Here is a 15,630-nt window from a genome sequence, read left to right as displayed (position 1 = left end):
TATAAATAGAGTCAGTTATTTCCTTCAAAATGCAGCAAACAATTTAAGAAAGTGATTGTTATCTTCTATTAATTGCATATGTTAGTTCTCAGAATGAGCCAGTTCTTGATCAATAGAGCAGGTCTTACACACTGGGGGTAGCCATGTTTAAAACCTCTCTGTCAGTCGCTCTGTGAGGGGACAACCAGCGCTTTGGTTCTGAAAAGATACGGAGTTGTCAAAAAGTCCTTCTTGAGAAAAGGGAATAGACACAAAAGAAGAAATTAAATAAAGAAGAGGCTGGTGTCTCAGACCTCAACTTCAGTGAATGTGGTTATAATTACACAGATAGTGAGAAGCAGAAAATGCAGCCAAAATCTAAGGCTAAGGGTGGTCTCTGACTTTCGCACTGTATAATATATTGAATACAGTAAGGTTTGCCTCACACTTCTGAAATGAAGGGTATTAGACTCTGTTCACATTACTAGGCTTAAGTGACTCTTTTTTATTATTATTGCTTTAATGTGACTCAGACCTGATTTTTTTAGGGTTGTGTGGACACCGATTTTTTATGTGACTGCAGATCAGATACATATTAAATGTGTGGCCAGATGGGATTTCATGCATCTTTTTGCCTGTACACATGCACCAACCAGCAAAAATCTGAATCAATGAATGAGGTTTGTAATGTGAACGTAGCCTAACTAGCTGTTTTGCCCCCATTTCCTGCAGTAATTGCCTCTACTCTTCCGGCCAGGATTTGAACTTGAAAATTTCGGTAAGAATTTGAGGCCATATAACCACAAGAGCATTACTGAGGTCAAGTACTGATGTTGGAGGATTAGTTCTGGATCACAGTCCTCAATCCAACTCATCCCAGACACACTGGATGGTGCTTGTTTCATCACTCCAATTCCACTGCTCCAGTGTGTGTGTTGGGGGGCAGGTTACTTGGCATGGAGGCTTGTTGTCCACACAGTAGGACACTGGTAGAATGACCAAATGTTGGATGCATGACACAATTTTACAGTTTATGCTGGTACTGACATTAAGGTGGAAATCTTTCAGCACTTGAGACTATCTCAAAGCAGTGCTGAGGGGAAAAAAAGCCTATACACACACAAAAAAATGAAGGAATATCTTTTCAACCACAGAGATAACCTGCAGATTTTCAACCTTCGGGACGAGAGGGTCCAGTCCAAAGCTCTTATTTACCATCAATCCAGAGAGAGGGGATGAGTAGAAAAAAAACAGATATGGATAAATAAGCAAGCGCTCGATATGTCTCCCTCCTGAGATTACCGTTGTCCTGCCGAGCAGATAAACAGTTTTCTCTGTAAGATTAAGCATGACACTCATTTTCTATTAAATCTGCCATCTTCTTTTATATCCTCTGAAAAAAAAGAGCCTGAAAATAAATATCAATCTTAAGAAGGAATGTCTTCCCACCTCTGGTTTCGCTTTTCTGTGCAAAGAAGGCTGAGGAAAAAAAATGGCTAAAACATGAAAGCAACAAAGACTCTGGCCTTTTTTTTATTCTCCGCTTGAAGTAAAGACTTTATGGATTTTTTGCCAAGATAAAAGCAGCAGCATTTTGTTCTAAACATGCCTGTTTATTGACACCATTCGCCAGGCGAGAGGAGATTATTTCAAACCGCATTATCTTTTTTAGTCGCTTGTAAAAATTCAATTTTGCCCCGCTTTATCAGGACAGGGAATATCTGTAACAGTTGCATGGAAGGTGAGGGACTTAACGGAGATTTTCCGTTCACCCTCTTGCCCAGGCAGCTTAGTGAAATGAAATAAGAAAAACAACAACGGGGAGCCGCTTGGCATGGCAGTGACCAGTGAAGTTGGTGCCACTGTGAGTGTAATTGAAATGGCCTGCAATGGCTTTATAAATGAGATTCGGGAGGAGGGGGGGGCAGATCTGTTCCTGCCGCACAATGTGTTGATTTTTCTCCTAGAACGGGAGAACAGCAGCCAAAGATTTGTGGACGTCTGCTCATCCAAGGTTTCTAGGGTAGGATTGCTGCAGTAACAGCTTTTGGAACATTGCTGTGGGGATTTGATAGCATAAGAAAGCTACTGAAGTCAGGCACTGAGGTTCGATTGCTGGTTCGGTGTTTGATAAATACACTGAACCATCTCTGGACTAGGAACACCTACATTGTCCATTTTATCAGCTCCACTGACCTCACAGGAGCACTTTTTTAGTTACAGACTAACTGTTCTTCTTCAATGGTCTGGATCTCCACAAAACGACCACAGAGCAGGTACGACGTGGGTGGTGGATCATTCTCAGCGTGGCAGCCACACTGATGTTGTGTTGGTGTGTGTTGCGCTGGTATGAGTGGATCAGACACAGCAGTGCTGCTCAAGATTTTAATCACTGTATCCACTCACTGTCCACTCTGTTGTACACACCTTCCTCGTTGGTCCATCTTCTAGATGTAAAACCAGAGACAGTAACTCATGCTGCACGGTATGTGTTGGTCATCCTCTAGTCCTTCATGGGTGGCCCGGTGGCACAGCAGGTAGTGTCGCAGTCACACAGCTCCAGGGACCACTTCAGGTGACTGTCTGTGAGTAGTTTGGTGTGTTCTCTCAGTGTCTGCGTGGGTTTCCTCCAGGTGCTCCGGTTTCCTCCCATTGTCCAAAACCATACGTTGGTAGGTGGATTGGCGATTCAAAAGTGTCTGTAGGTGTGAGTGTGTGAGTGAATGTGTGTGTGTTGGCCTGTGAAGGACTGGCGTCCCCTCCAGGGTGTATTCCCGCCTTGCGTCCAATGATTCCAGGTAGGCTCTGGACACACCACGACCCTGAACTGGATAAGCGCTTACAGATAATGAATGAATGAATGAATAAATAGTCCTTCATCAGTGGACACAGGATGCTGTCGCCTGGATATTTTGGTTGGTGGACTATTCGCAGTCCAGTGACAATGAAGGTTTAAGAACTCCAGCAGCACTGCAGTGTCTGATCCACTTGTACCAGCGTAACACACACTAACACATCACCACCCGTGTCGCTGCAGCGCTGGGAATGATCCACCACACAAATCATACCATTGAAGAGCAGGGTGAAATGGGAGGAGACTTATCTTACTAATAAAAAAAAGGGTAAAAATGTGTGTGCGCAGGTTACTGGTATCGTTACAACAATTGATGGAGTGTCTGGAGAAACTGATCCTAACACAGACGATGCTCTGGAAGAGGTTGTGCAGTGGGGATCAGCATTAACAGATCATGAGTGGTATTCTCAGTTACTCTCTCTTTGTCCTAGCTCGCTTTCACCTCTGTCTGGCTGCAGAGCTGCTATCCAATCAATCCCATTGCTCTCTAACCCTCCAAACACACACACACACACACACACACTTGCGAGCCCCAGACACACTAGGGCAGGCTGAAGAGCTGTGGGCGAAAGAGAGGGACCCCCTCCTGCTGAGTGCAATTGGGATTTGAGAAAGTTAAACACTTCTCAAGCACAAATTCCAGCCTGGGCAGCAGAGAGGGGATTCTGCTCGTCCTCAGAGCCCACTCTGGCCATCAGGAGGTCAGCTCCATCATCGGCCTTCCTCCTCAACACACACACACACACATATGCCTTCCCGCTGGTGTGGAGAGGCTGAGCTCCCTCATTTAGCCTCAAACACTGCTGTCAACACTTTTGCGGCCGCCCTTGACTCTCACAAGGCTCCTGGAGAAGACAAGGTTGAGGAGGAGGACAAAGGCTTCAAAGTGAAAAGGTGGATATCAGAGGAATGCGCTGTGATGAATGGGCCGAGGCGGAATACACAGAGATTTCACGTCACTCTATTCCACTTTTCTGTATCCCGAGAAGTCGCAGGCGTTTGGCGTTCTCTCCTTTGACTTTGATTTCCGGCCGGCATAAAGAACGGACACGACAATTACGTGATTAGCCCACAGTGTGCCGTGTGCCTCGCTGCACAATTCCAACACGGTGGATATCGGGGGTAGGGGGAGGAAGAAGGAAGGGTGGACGGCACTTCTGTGAACTTTTGAATAGCACTCTGCCAAATACAATCAATATAGGCATTGGGAGAGAAGAAAAAATAAGAGGGTTAAACTCTCTCTCGCTAAAGGTCAGGCAGACACGGGCTGGCTTTTTCTGCCTCCCAGCGTGAAAAGGGTGTCAGAATGAAGAGCTGTCGTCGTCCGGTCTCAGCTTTGATGTGTAAAGTGGACAGAAGATGTGGAAAATGGCACGAAATTCAAAAATGCTCCGTGGAAAAGAAATCGAGAGAGGGAGAGACACTCCAAAATAGTGCCGGGGGTCTTTTAGCCAGATCCGCTACTCGTCATTCTTGTATGTTCCTGTCATTTCTGGGCTTAACGTCATCGTCAGCGCTAAAACCTCTAAACATGATTATACCGCACGTCCAAACCTGTTAAGATACCCCGACGCAGTCTTTCAGTCCCTATCACATCCTCCTGAAGACCCCCCCCCCCACCATAACCCCGTATCCAGGATCCGCTGAATGGTCTGCACGGAGGTTTAAGGGCCAAAAGCCGACAGGCCCTTAACGCCTAATGTAATCTAACTAAAGCCATTATTCAGCCTGTCACAACCTCTGCTCTTCACCTACACCCTGTTCACTCCGCGGGTTTACAGTGCTTAGACTGTCAACCCACGCTGAATGACACTTAGTTGTTAAAGAGGCCAGCTTCATCTCTTAGATAGCACGCGGCTGCTATATGCTTTGGGTTCACTAGGGACATCGTGCCATTCTCAGATATGTCTTACAAACTAAACAAACAAAAGCCACAGCAAAGTGTTACGCTGCATTCAGTTTGAACTCGGAATTTTGGATTTCCAAGTCAGATTTCCTACTCACCAACCCCGAATTTAGAATCCAATACTGTAGCATCATACAGTTAATTAGCGCTTCTTTCGATTTGTGTCTCAGTAAAAAACATCGTACGCATAGCTACGTGTTTCCATGGTGTTAGGATGCTTAAAACATTGGGTACTACTTTAAAATAAGAGTACACTTATAAAGGTTTATAAAAGCCTGTCTGTTACCTGTTTCTAAATTAGGTTGTGAACACTTTAAAAGTCATTAATAATTGTTTGTAAGACAGAAATAGGAAGTGCGACAGTGACCTAGTTTTTGTCTAACACTGAAAGTGTCCGAGAGCTTACTGAAAACATTATGGTAAAGAATAAGACCTGAGAATGTGAATTTAATCATTTCACATGTGAAGGTCCACATTATCATTGATGTGTAAAAAGACACTCTTCTGGTGGTTAATTCATTAAATGGTTAAACCTATTAACAAATATGTGCTGAAACTGACAGTGTTAATTTCTGATGGAGAAGACAAATATGCTCAGTATCTGGCAAGATCTGAGGTTTAACTGTAGATGGATGAGGGTACACTATTTGGCAAACAACAGGTCACCGTTGTCCTTTCTATCTATGTGTTATAACTGATTGTTAATGACTATTACTGTATTAACAACATAAGTAATAGCTATTAATATACAGATTGTAAACTATATATAAACGGTAAAAAGTGTCGACTTGTTCAAAATTGATACCAAATATTGCATAATGTAGCATTATCAACTGCTATAGCTAACAGTGCTAATCGCAATCAAGCTAACAATGAAGACCTAGGGCATAGGGTTTTCTGAATGTGTACCTGGAATGCGGTCAGCTCAGGTGTGTGTCATTTCCAGCTCTGTTATTCAACTTATGAGATATTAGCATTAATACAATTCATACACTTTGTAGTTTGACCAAAACAGCGCTACAAACAATCCACAAACTCACACTTCCTTATGCTCATTACTGCATAACTTACACTAGTGGTTCCCAAACTTTTTCCGCTGTGCCCATCTCCCTGCCACTCTGACACACACGTTCTCTTTTAGAAGTAGAATTATTAAAAGTGACAGCCATTATTTGTTTCATACATTTGCCTTACTGCACCCCCACACAACAGCTCCAATACTATGCCCTAAAGGGGGCACACACCCTCACATCGAGAACCACTGAGTTACATGCTACTTTCGTAGTAGTTCAGAACTGAACTATAGTTACAGAAAACTAAAACCATGAGCGGAATCAATGAATAAAATGACTAGAGTTGAGGGGATCAAACAATGCTCTCTAACCACGCAACACCTTTAGGTCGCAGATAATAAAAAGAACACTGCAAAATGTTCCCAGTCAGGAACAGGTGACAGAGGTTAGGCGTACGGAAATACACACATTGTCTCTAAACATCAAGCGTTCTCCTTGATCCAGCTTTTCCACCATATCACAGTTGGCCCAGAAAGACACTGCCGACACAAACCTGAGCTACAACCAAGAGCAGAACCTGCCAGGGAGGGGGTGGTATCAGCGGAACAAAGAGGAGCGTGTTTACAAGTGCAAAAACAAGCACATTACATTCAAACAATGGCACATCGGCTTCAACCCCCCCTCCCTCAACCTTCGCCCCCCCCATCCCCCCTCTCTGCTCTCATCCCCCAGGGGGCTCCAAGACCTTCCTTCATGTTCAAAGATTATCAGTTAATCCAAAATGTGCAGGAGACAGGCAGAGGCATAGCGAGAGAGAGAGAGAGAGAGAGAGAGAGAGACCCAGCATCATCAGAAGGGGGGGCGGGTTGGGGGGTGGTGTCAGAGCTTTTTATTTGTTTGTTGGCTTTCATATTAATCCATTGGAACACCGCACCATTTTTCTCCTCGTCTCCCACCCCTATATTTTTTAAGGGAGATAGATGGAGGGGGGGCTTGCATGTGTAAATGTTTCAGAACCATTAAACGGGGAGATGAAATTTTCAATGGATAGCATGCGCAAGTATTAATTGTAAAGGCTATTATTTGGTGTCCATGAGGCTGAATCAGCTTAGCCACTCCATTCCCCCATTTGCATACAAAATGCTTTATTTTGGCAATCAATGAAAGTGCTCCACTGTACTGCGGGGCTTATCACATGCTTGCAGGGAACGGATTCCTTCGCCATCTCGTTAAATTCTGTTGATGCAGAACAATTTGAAACATGGCACAGGCTGCAATGACATTTAAAGATGCCTCAGCTTAATTATATTTTGCAAACATTTGGGTTGTTTGTCCTCGGGGATAAAGTGCCTCCACTACAAAGTTAACTTGTTAATAATTCAGAGAAGGAGCGTGGTCTCTCTCTCTCTCTCTCTCTCTCTCTCTCTCTCTCTCTCTCTCTCTCTCTCTCTCTCTCTTTGCGGAGCACTAATCATTATCTCCTATTAGAGCTGGTTAAGGGCGTTCAAGGTGCCGGCTGTACACAGGGGAAAGCCTCCACTGTGTCCAGCCTCTCTCCTCTCCTCGCCTCTCCTCTCCTCTCCTCTCCTCTCCGAGACCAGTTCAAATAAAGGGCTCTGGTGGCAGGGGTCCCATCAAGAGCCGAACAACACAGAGGAAAAGTGTCCTTGCTTCTTCCAGCGTGCAATTTCCCCAGACCTTGCCCACTCCTAACCTTCCAAAACAGTCACGTCTAACTTAGCAAACTCTGAAAAGGTCCACGGACCCCTCTGGATCTACTCCCACTACAAAGATCATCTTAAATGAAGGCAAAACATCTCATTATGAGTCTATGAGTAAGAACATTACAGACACTTTGATCTATGTCAGGACTGTTGTGCTCACTTTAAAGGGGACGTATTCCTTTTCCACTCGTTTAAAGGAACAGTATGTAAGATTGGGTACTTTTGCTCCTAGGCTCTGTGTACAGTTACAGTTACCTAGTGCAGTTTCTGCAGTAGTGAGTGGACTCTCTTCTCTCTGTTACATGTCAATGAAACGTCACAGTTATTTTGAAGCTGTAATTTTAAAGGAACACTACGTAAGATTTGGGTGCTATTGCTCTTGGGGCTCCCCTTAGTGTAATTCATTTTTTAATGGGAAGTGGGGGAGGGTGGGAAACCAAAAGATACATAGTGCAGTTTCCTCAGTGGTGAGCCTAGAGCAGCAATGACAGAGATACTATTCCCCTATTACAAGTCAGTTAAACATCACAATGTTTTTTAATTGAATTTTTTGGTGAAATTATTGCCTAGAGTCCCTTTAATGTATGTCTTATTCATCTTGTTTTAAGAAATAATGCGTAATAGTAATTTAATGCATGGCAGCACGGTGGCGCAGCAGGTAGTGTCGCAGTCACACAGCTCCGGGGCCTGGAGGTTGTGGGTTTGATTCCCGCTCCGGGTGACTGTCTGTGAGGTGTTGGTGTGTTCTCCCTGTGTCCGCATGGGTTTCCTCTGGGTGCTCTGGTTTCCTCCCACAGTCCAAAAACACACATTGGTAGGTGGATTGGCGACTCAAAAGTGTCCGTAGGTGTGAGTGAATGTGTGTGTGTGTCTGTGTTGCCCTGTGAAGGACTGGCGCCCCCTCCAGGGTGTATTCCCGCCTTGCGCCCGATGATTCCAGGTAGGCTCTGGACCCACCGTGACCCTGAATTGGATAAGCGGTTACAGATAATGAATAAATGAATGAATGAATGAATTAAATGCGTTTGATGTTAGGTGTTTGATGTGTTCCCTCTGTGTCTGCATGGGTTTCCTCCGAGCCTTCCAGGTAGGCCTCAGACTCACTGCGACCCTGACCAGGATGGAGTATTAAAAGAAAATGAATGAATGAATGAATGAATGAAAGTGTGTTTATTTTGATAATAATATAATTGGCTTTAACAGGCAGGCACTTGGGCACTTGCATGTTATCAACAGTGACTGAGTTGGTCGTCCAAAAATAAGTGGTTTGACTTAGTTGCAAAAACTCCATCTAATCAAGAGAGTGAAACGTGTAACGGCAGGAACAAATCCAGAGCACGCCGGGGGTAAACTGGAAATAAGTAAAGCCGAACAAGGCTAAACAAACAGGGTGGGGATGCATACAGTATGGCAGCTGAGTCAAAAAGGCAGCGTTTGATGTGTATGCTTTAATGTATGTAAATACATCAGCCCTGCACGTCCCAGCGAACCATCTCGCTCACTGCTGCACCCTTGATGTACGGCATAAACTTTTAATGCCACTGAAATTAACACGTCTTCTCCAATTCATCAATACTCTGGAACATCAAACGCCACACGCGCACTGGGGGAGCGCTTTTATCTCGAAAAGCCTTGGACGCCGCATCCACAGCTAAGTGACTTCCGCTCGCTACTTTTATTTACATTACACATTAAATTTGCTTCTGCCTCCAGTTGCCGAAGGCCTCTGCCATCGCCTCGTCCCACACACACGTTTACAGCAGCACACACACACCACACACAGGCACACAAACACTCACTCGGCTCAGAGGCTCGGGCATCTTCCAGGAGCGAGATTGTCAAACAAATCCATTCGGCTTGGTTCTAATTTGCTCATGGTGGCAGGGACTTCTTTTAAGACAAACCCACAGAAGTGAACAGTGAGATAAGTATCTCCATTTAAGTCATTGAAAAGACATATTGAACTGATCCTGTAAGCTGGGTTTGTGATTAAAGCCTTTGATTTGTCTATGGAGAAATGTAGTGGCTTTATAATTACAAGGACACAGATACGAGGGACGGATACAAGACAGTTCCATCTAAGCTGACCTTTTCTGTTCATTTCTTGTAATCATGTGAGCCTTTGTTTTTTTTTCTTTGCAGATGCTCTGGCTTCCGAATCCCTTTTGATAGACACTGAGACATTATGACACCAAGTGTATTATTTTTCAGCAAATAAAATGAAGAGTCAGCGTTGTATGAAATTGCACCCTATTGTCATGTATAAATATAACTGTGTCGTTCATGAATATAAATTATTATTTTTTATTTATGTGCAATTTTTCTATCCCAAAACACTGGGAGGTTGTGAAGGACAGCGTGAGCTTCCTCCAAGACTTGAAGCCAGCCACTGCACCACAACTGCCACAAATGCTACAATACTGGACTCCTTAACACGCTCGGAGGAGAGCACTAACTGAAAAGAACTGCCACTTTTCCACCAAGTGGGACCGACTCTACGTGACTCTACTCACTTCTTATAACCTTGTACCGGGTTGGTTTTCCACTACCACAGCCACTTCTCCCCACCACCCCACCCCCTCCCATTTGAACCACAGGCTTCAGAAATGACATCACCAGTATCAGTAACATTAAATATTTTGCTTATTGTGTTTTTACATGTTGTTGTTGTTGTTGTTGTTTTGACTAAGCACAGTTCTGAGCAACAGTTCAGACAGATCAGTAGATTTTCTTTGTTCCTGCACCATTCAGGTCTCACTGTTTTTTTTTTCAGATCACCAATCCGAGGAGTGTTTGAAATTCTTCAAAAGACCAATGCATACATTTACAAACTGCTGTTTGAAGTCAGATAAGAACAAATGTGATCTCTACTGTAGCTTGGAGATTTAACAAATGGCTAGTTTGTGTCTGTATTTCAGCATGATTGACAAGTCTCTCTGGCCAATCAGCATTCTACGTTTTTCTCTAAGTTTTGCACATCATGTTTAATCCCTACCCGACTCACTTGGAACCATGAGTGAGCAGGTACTAAAAACGTACCCGGCTCCAGGTCACACATAAAAACTAAGTCTAATAGAAAAGCAAAAAAGCGGAGTAGAGCCAAGCCGAGTCAAGTAAATACCATGCAGTGGAAAAGCTCAGAATATCTGTTTAGTGACACCTACTTTGGCTAGCAGTGGTGCTGGCAGGAATATATTTCATAATACATCCAAGAACCACCTGCTGGTATGTCAGCTATTTGCAGGGTTACATCCCTGGGGCGGATGTGAGCTGCATGTCTGTAGAGAAGCAAACGTTTGTGCGGAGTGCACTTTCGTGGGGGGTGCAACACTGGGTTTGCATTGTGTGACATTGAATTCTCTACCAAATTATTCAATAAACATCCAATCTGCTGTTGCCACGGTTTTATTTTTAATAACCTTTGTCCAGAGCCTCGCCACCTGCTCACCTTCATTCCATGATGCACCCTGGTCCATACCTTCCCAAGATGAACACACACTTATCTCATCTGACCAGGCCACCTTCTTCCATCACTCGAATGTACGGTTACTGCACTTGCAGGTCCATTGTCAGTGATTTGTGACATGTACCTACCTTATATTCATATAATTACTACCTACAGGTTTACTGTGTATAGCATCTGCTCTTATGGGAAAGGTTACTTCAGATGTCTGTGAGCATTTGAAGGCATTGAAGCAACCTTAGGCTCATGTGCAGCTGTTCTAGAATGTCCTGGATGATCTTTGGGTCCACAATGTACTTCGGGTGCAGCTTCATGGGCTGTATTTACTAATTATTGTTTAGAAGGAGGATCAAAAACAGTTGAAGGTTAACAAAAGTAAAACTAGAGTGTTTAGTTTTGGCATTTGTGTGTGTGTGTGTGTGTGTGTGTGTGTGTATGTGTGTGTGTGTGTGTGTGTGTGTGTGTTTGTGTCTGTGCGCATCCAGAATCTCACCCAAGTGCAACTAAACCTGCAATTTCGCAGCGTGCCTCACACTGTGCTGAGGCCCCATGCTACAGCGCCACCTTAAATAATGTAATTTCCCCCCTGCTGGTGCAGATCAAAGCCCCTATCTGTTGAACTCAAGCACCTCCTCCACCTTCACGGTGAGCCCCCTGCCACTTTATACACACACACACAAACACAAGAAACTACAAAACAAAGATGCAGCAGCTCCACAGTTCAACATCTCTATATGTCAAACAAAGCCAATCAATTGCAGGACTTCGGTGTGAGGACACAGTCGGCTGTGGCTTACCTTTGAAACGATAGGTCAGGTGGATGTAATTAGCTCACCGGGATGCTAACCGAATTTATCTGCCCCAGTTTAAAGCCCATGCACTTTCATGTGGCATCCATCATTAAGTGCCGATGACCAAGCGTCGTGTGACGTCCGACAGCTCTGTGTCCAAGACACACCACATGCCCCAGGCCATGAAAACAGCAATCTACATGCAAACGCGATTTTCAAGCCATCTGCTTATGTGACTTCATATTCTACAGTTCCCTTTTCATAATTTACATTCAAATTCAGAGGGACACAGTGAGGACTGTGAACTCCACGAGGCCAGCAGGAGTGCACTTGTTACACTCTGATTGGAGAGAAGAATCAGGTCCATCAAAGTTTGCAGACACCCCGCCTTCTTTTGAGAATGCCAGCGTTCTCATTGTTAATTCATGTTTCCAAAGTTATGACTGGGGGGTATGGGGTAGAGAGTTATAAAAGCCCTCAGCCGAACATAGCTTTCTCTAAAGATTTCCCCAAACTTTGATGGAACAAAATAAATTAGCTGATGTTTAGAATTGGGCACGTTTACTTTAACCTCATGTGCAGATGCTCCAAAGCACTTCATCATGTTCAGGGTTTCGCTGGGTGCAGAGTCTATATGGAGTAGTGGTAACCAAGGCAGGAACACACCCCAGGCAGGGCACCACAGCGCATCACACACTCACACCTGGTGCTGGGCGATATGACCACAAATCAGTATCATGATTACTTGTACATTTTAACATGATTACAATGAATGGACGATTATTTTGTGTTTGTATTTTGACCCTCACAGTTCAGTGATGAGGCTTGTACTATAAATATGCTCCAGTATTAAATATGGGATATTTTTTCTAATGTTGCTTGGAGCTTGTCCCTCTCTTGTTTTGTGAGCACTGTTTATATTTGGTGTGTGATTGGGCTTTAGTCGCAGAAACAGTTTTTTCTCAGCGTTTGCATTTGACTACTTTTTGTTCAGTGTCGTCTAAATTATAGTCAAAACACGACACGTCCAAACAACAGACGAGGTGTTTTTCTTTGGTATGAGCTGCCTGAGTCGCTTGGTTGGCCTCTGCTTTTAGGTTGTGGCAGATAGGGGCAGAATCACATGACTACAGCTTGGTAGCGTAGTTTTAAAGGGACAGTACATGAACTCACAATGAGGACATAACAGAATAAAAATAACCGATATAATCAATATGGACAAGATTATGTCAATTAGAAGTCCTGAATGTCGATTCACTTTCAATTAATTGCCCAGCCCTACTCCCACCTGTGGAATTGTGTATAACCAGTCGATTTACCAACATGTTAATGCCACTCCACAGCTTCAACCCCAGTTCCAGCAGATCAGTGTCGATTTTTCGCTCTTTTGTGCACCCAGTGTGTCAAAGCTTTTCTGGTGGCACAAGTCGGACCTACACAACGCTGGGTGGGTGTCTTTAATGTTATGGCTGATCGGTGTATAAATAATGGGGTTCAGAGGCGTGCTTTGTCTACTCCTGCACCTGCATGACCGAACTGATGAGTGTTTTACACAGGGATCTCCAGCCTTAATCACACTGCACATCTGCTGCCCTCTCCATTACACCATACATCATCATCATCATCATCATCACATCCACACAGTCCAGCACTATCCAGCCATGCATCTCTGCCTTGTTCTCTATCTCTCTCATATGTACGAAATGAAATTGCATGCTCTTGGAGCCAAAGGTCAACACACTCAATGCCTTGTGTCAGCCAAAAGGTATGAAGTCTCCCCACGACAGCTTTTAGAGTAGGGTGTGTTGCTCTGCATACTTAGTTTGCCCCTTTTCCATGGTCAAAACCCCAACAGGACCACTGCAGAGCAGGAACAATTTGGGTTGCAGATTGTTCTCAGCGCTGCAGTCACACTGACGTGGTGGTGCTGTGTTAATATGTGCTGCGGTGGTATGAGTGGATCAGACACAGCAATGCTGCTGGAGTTTATAAACACTGTGTTCACTCTCTGTCCACTCTGTTAGACACACCTACCTCATTGGCCCACCTTGTAGATGTAAAGTCAGTGATAATACCTCAGCTTTGTCACACAATCAGTGAACAATGAACTCATTGTCCAGTTCTCATACCAACTGTGACAATGAGGGGTTTAAGAACTTGTGCAGTGAGAAGCCAGAAATTCAACCCAGGAGGCAGTGCTCAGAACTTATTCCTGAGCCACAGGAACTGACTCTAAGTACCCATTGGCATGAACGTAAAGAGAAATACCTGGAAGAATTGTGCTGATAGGTATAAAGGTCTGGAGAGAGTGGAGGAGAGGAAGAGGGGAAAACAGACTGAGACTTATTTTGGGATTTTGATCGTGTTGAGTGAGAATAAGTACTACTCCTACTCCAAACTACTCCTGAATCCAGGCTCCTCTTTCCCAGTTCAAAACAATCATCAACTCACTAGCAGGGGTTAGAATAAAGTGGTCATGAACTGCTGGGGCAAATTCTAAAGGCCTGTCCATACTGTCTCTGATATCTTACACACCAGGTGTTGCATTATTCCAATATTCCAACTTCTGCACCAGCATCACTCCTGTTACCAGTGTGAAAGGACAAGGATTTGTAACAGTATGTCCTTCAGTGTACGCAAAGCCTAGTTCACCCCCCCCCCCCCCATCAATACCAAGTCAAAATTAAACCCCTACTCGATATATAAGAGTGAGCATTGATTTAATATTTGCACCCTGCCACTGAAAGGAGCCTTTTGCTCTTGCACTCGACTCGCAATTTGGAAATAAATTGACTGATTTAGACAGAGGGAGAGGAGAGTGAAGAAGGAGGTGAGAGAGACATCGAGCGGGAGAGAGGGAGAGAGAGAGAGAGAGAGAGAGAGAGAGAGAGAGAGAGAGAGAGAGAGAGAGACCTGGTGTAAACCTGCTCCAGCGCTACTGAGTAAGGTGACATTGCACAACAAATCACTGGCATGAATATAGAGAAAGCAAACGATTGCTATTTCTGAAAGCAATTTTGTTTTGGCGAAGGTGTGTTGATTGCCATGTATGTGAATCCATCGCCGGCGGAGACACAGAGGGGCGCCAACATTTCATAAGAGTCAATGCCATATTTTGCCGTTAGCATAACAATAAGAGCACCTACACTTTCATGAAAAAGAAAGTAACAAACACGTTTTGTTGCAGCAGGTTGTGTGTCTGGACGGTGTGTGCGAAGGAGCAGAAAGGGCTCGACTCCTGCAGCAATGAGTCCACTGTGTTTTAATTGAGCTTAATGAAGAATAATTAAGTAATTAAAGCCTTGATAAGGGAGAGGGGCTCAGTAAACAGATAAAGAAGGAACTGGAATAGCAGCACAGTGCTACTGCAGTTTGTACATACACACACACACACACACACCTGTACCATACTGTGTTTCATTTAAACTTGAGTGCCAAGTAGGAAATTTCAATTGAAAAGTCCACACAAGTCAGATTTCCTACTGGGAAAATCGGAAGAGCCATACCAGTCCAGAGTTTAAAATACAAGATGGCTGCCCACATATGAACGGTGTGTAAAAGCATTAGTGTCATACGATGTATTAGTGTCTCTATCTATTAAACCAGTCATACACACAGAAATGTCCGGCTGCTGTATGTGGACGTGTTTCCATGGTGTTTGGATGTGTAAAATATCCCATAATGCGCTGTTATAAACTGGTATCGTTAATATTGCTAACTCAGAACAAGCTAACAATGAAAACCAAGGGCATAGGGTTTTCTGAATGTTTAACAGGAACACAGTCAACTCAGTTATGACGTCATTCCCACCTCCGGCATCTGACTTGTGGGGGAAATGCAGCAATAGCAAAAGCAGGCCACAGTGAAACTCTGCAGTGACTACAGAGTGAGCAACACCTG

This window comes from Hoplias malabaricus, chromosome 16 (assembly GCF_029633855.1).
Source record: "Hoplias malabaricus isolate fHopMal1 chromosome 16, fHopMal1.hap1, whole genome shotgun sequence".
NCBI classification, from domain to species: domain Eukaryota; kingdom Metazoa; phylum Chordata; class Actinopteri; order Characiformes; family Erythrinidae; genus Hoplias; species Hoplias malabaricus.
Note: the sequence above shows the minus strand (reverse complement) of the source record.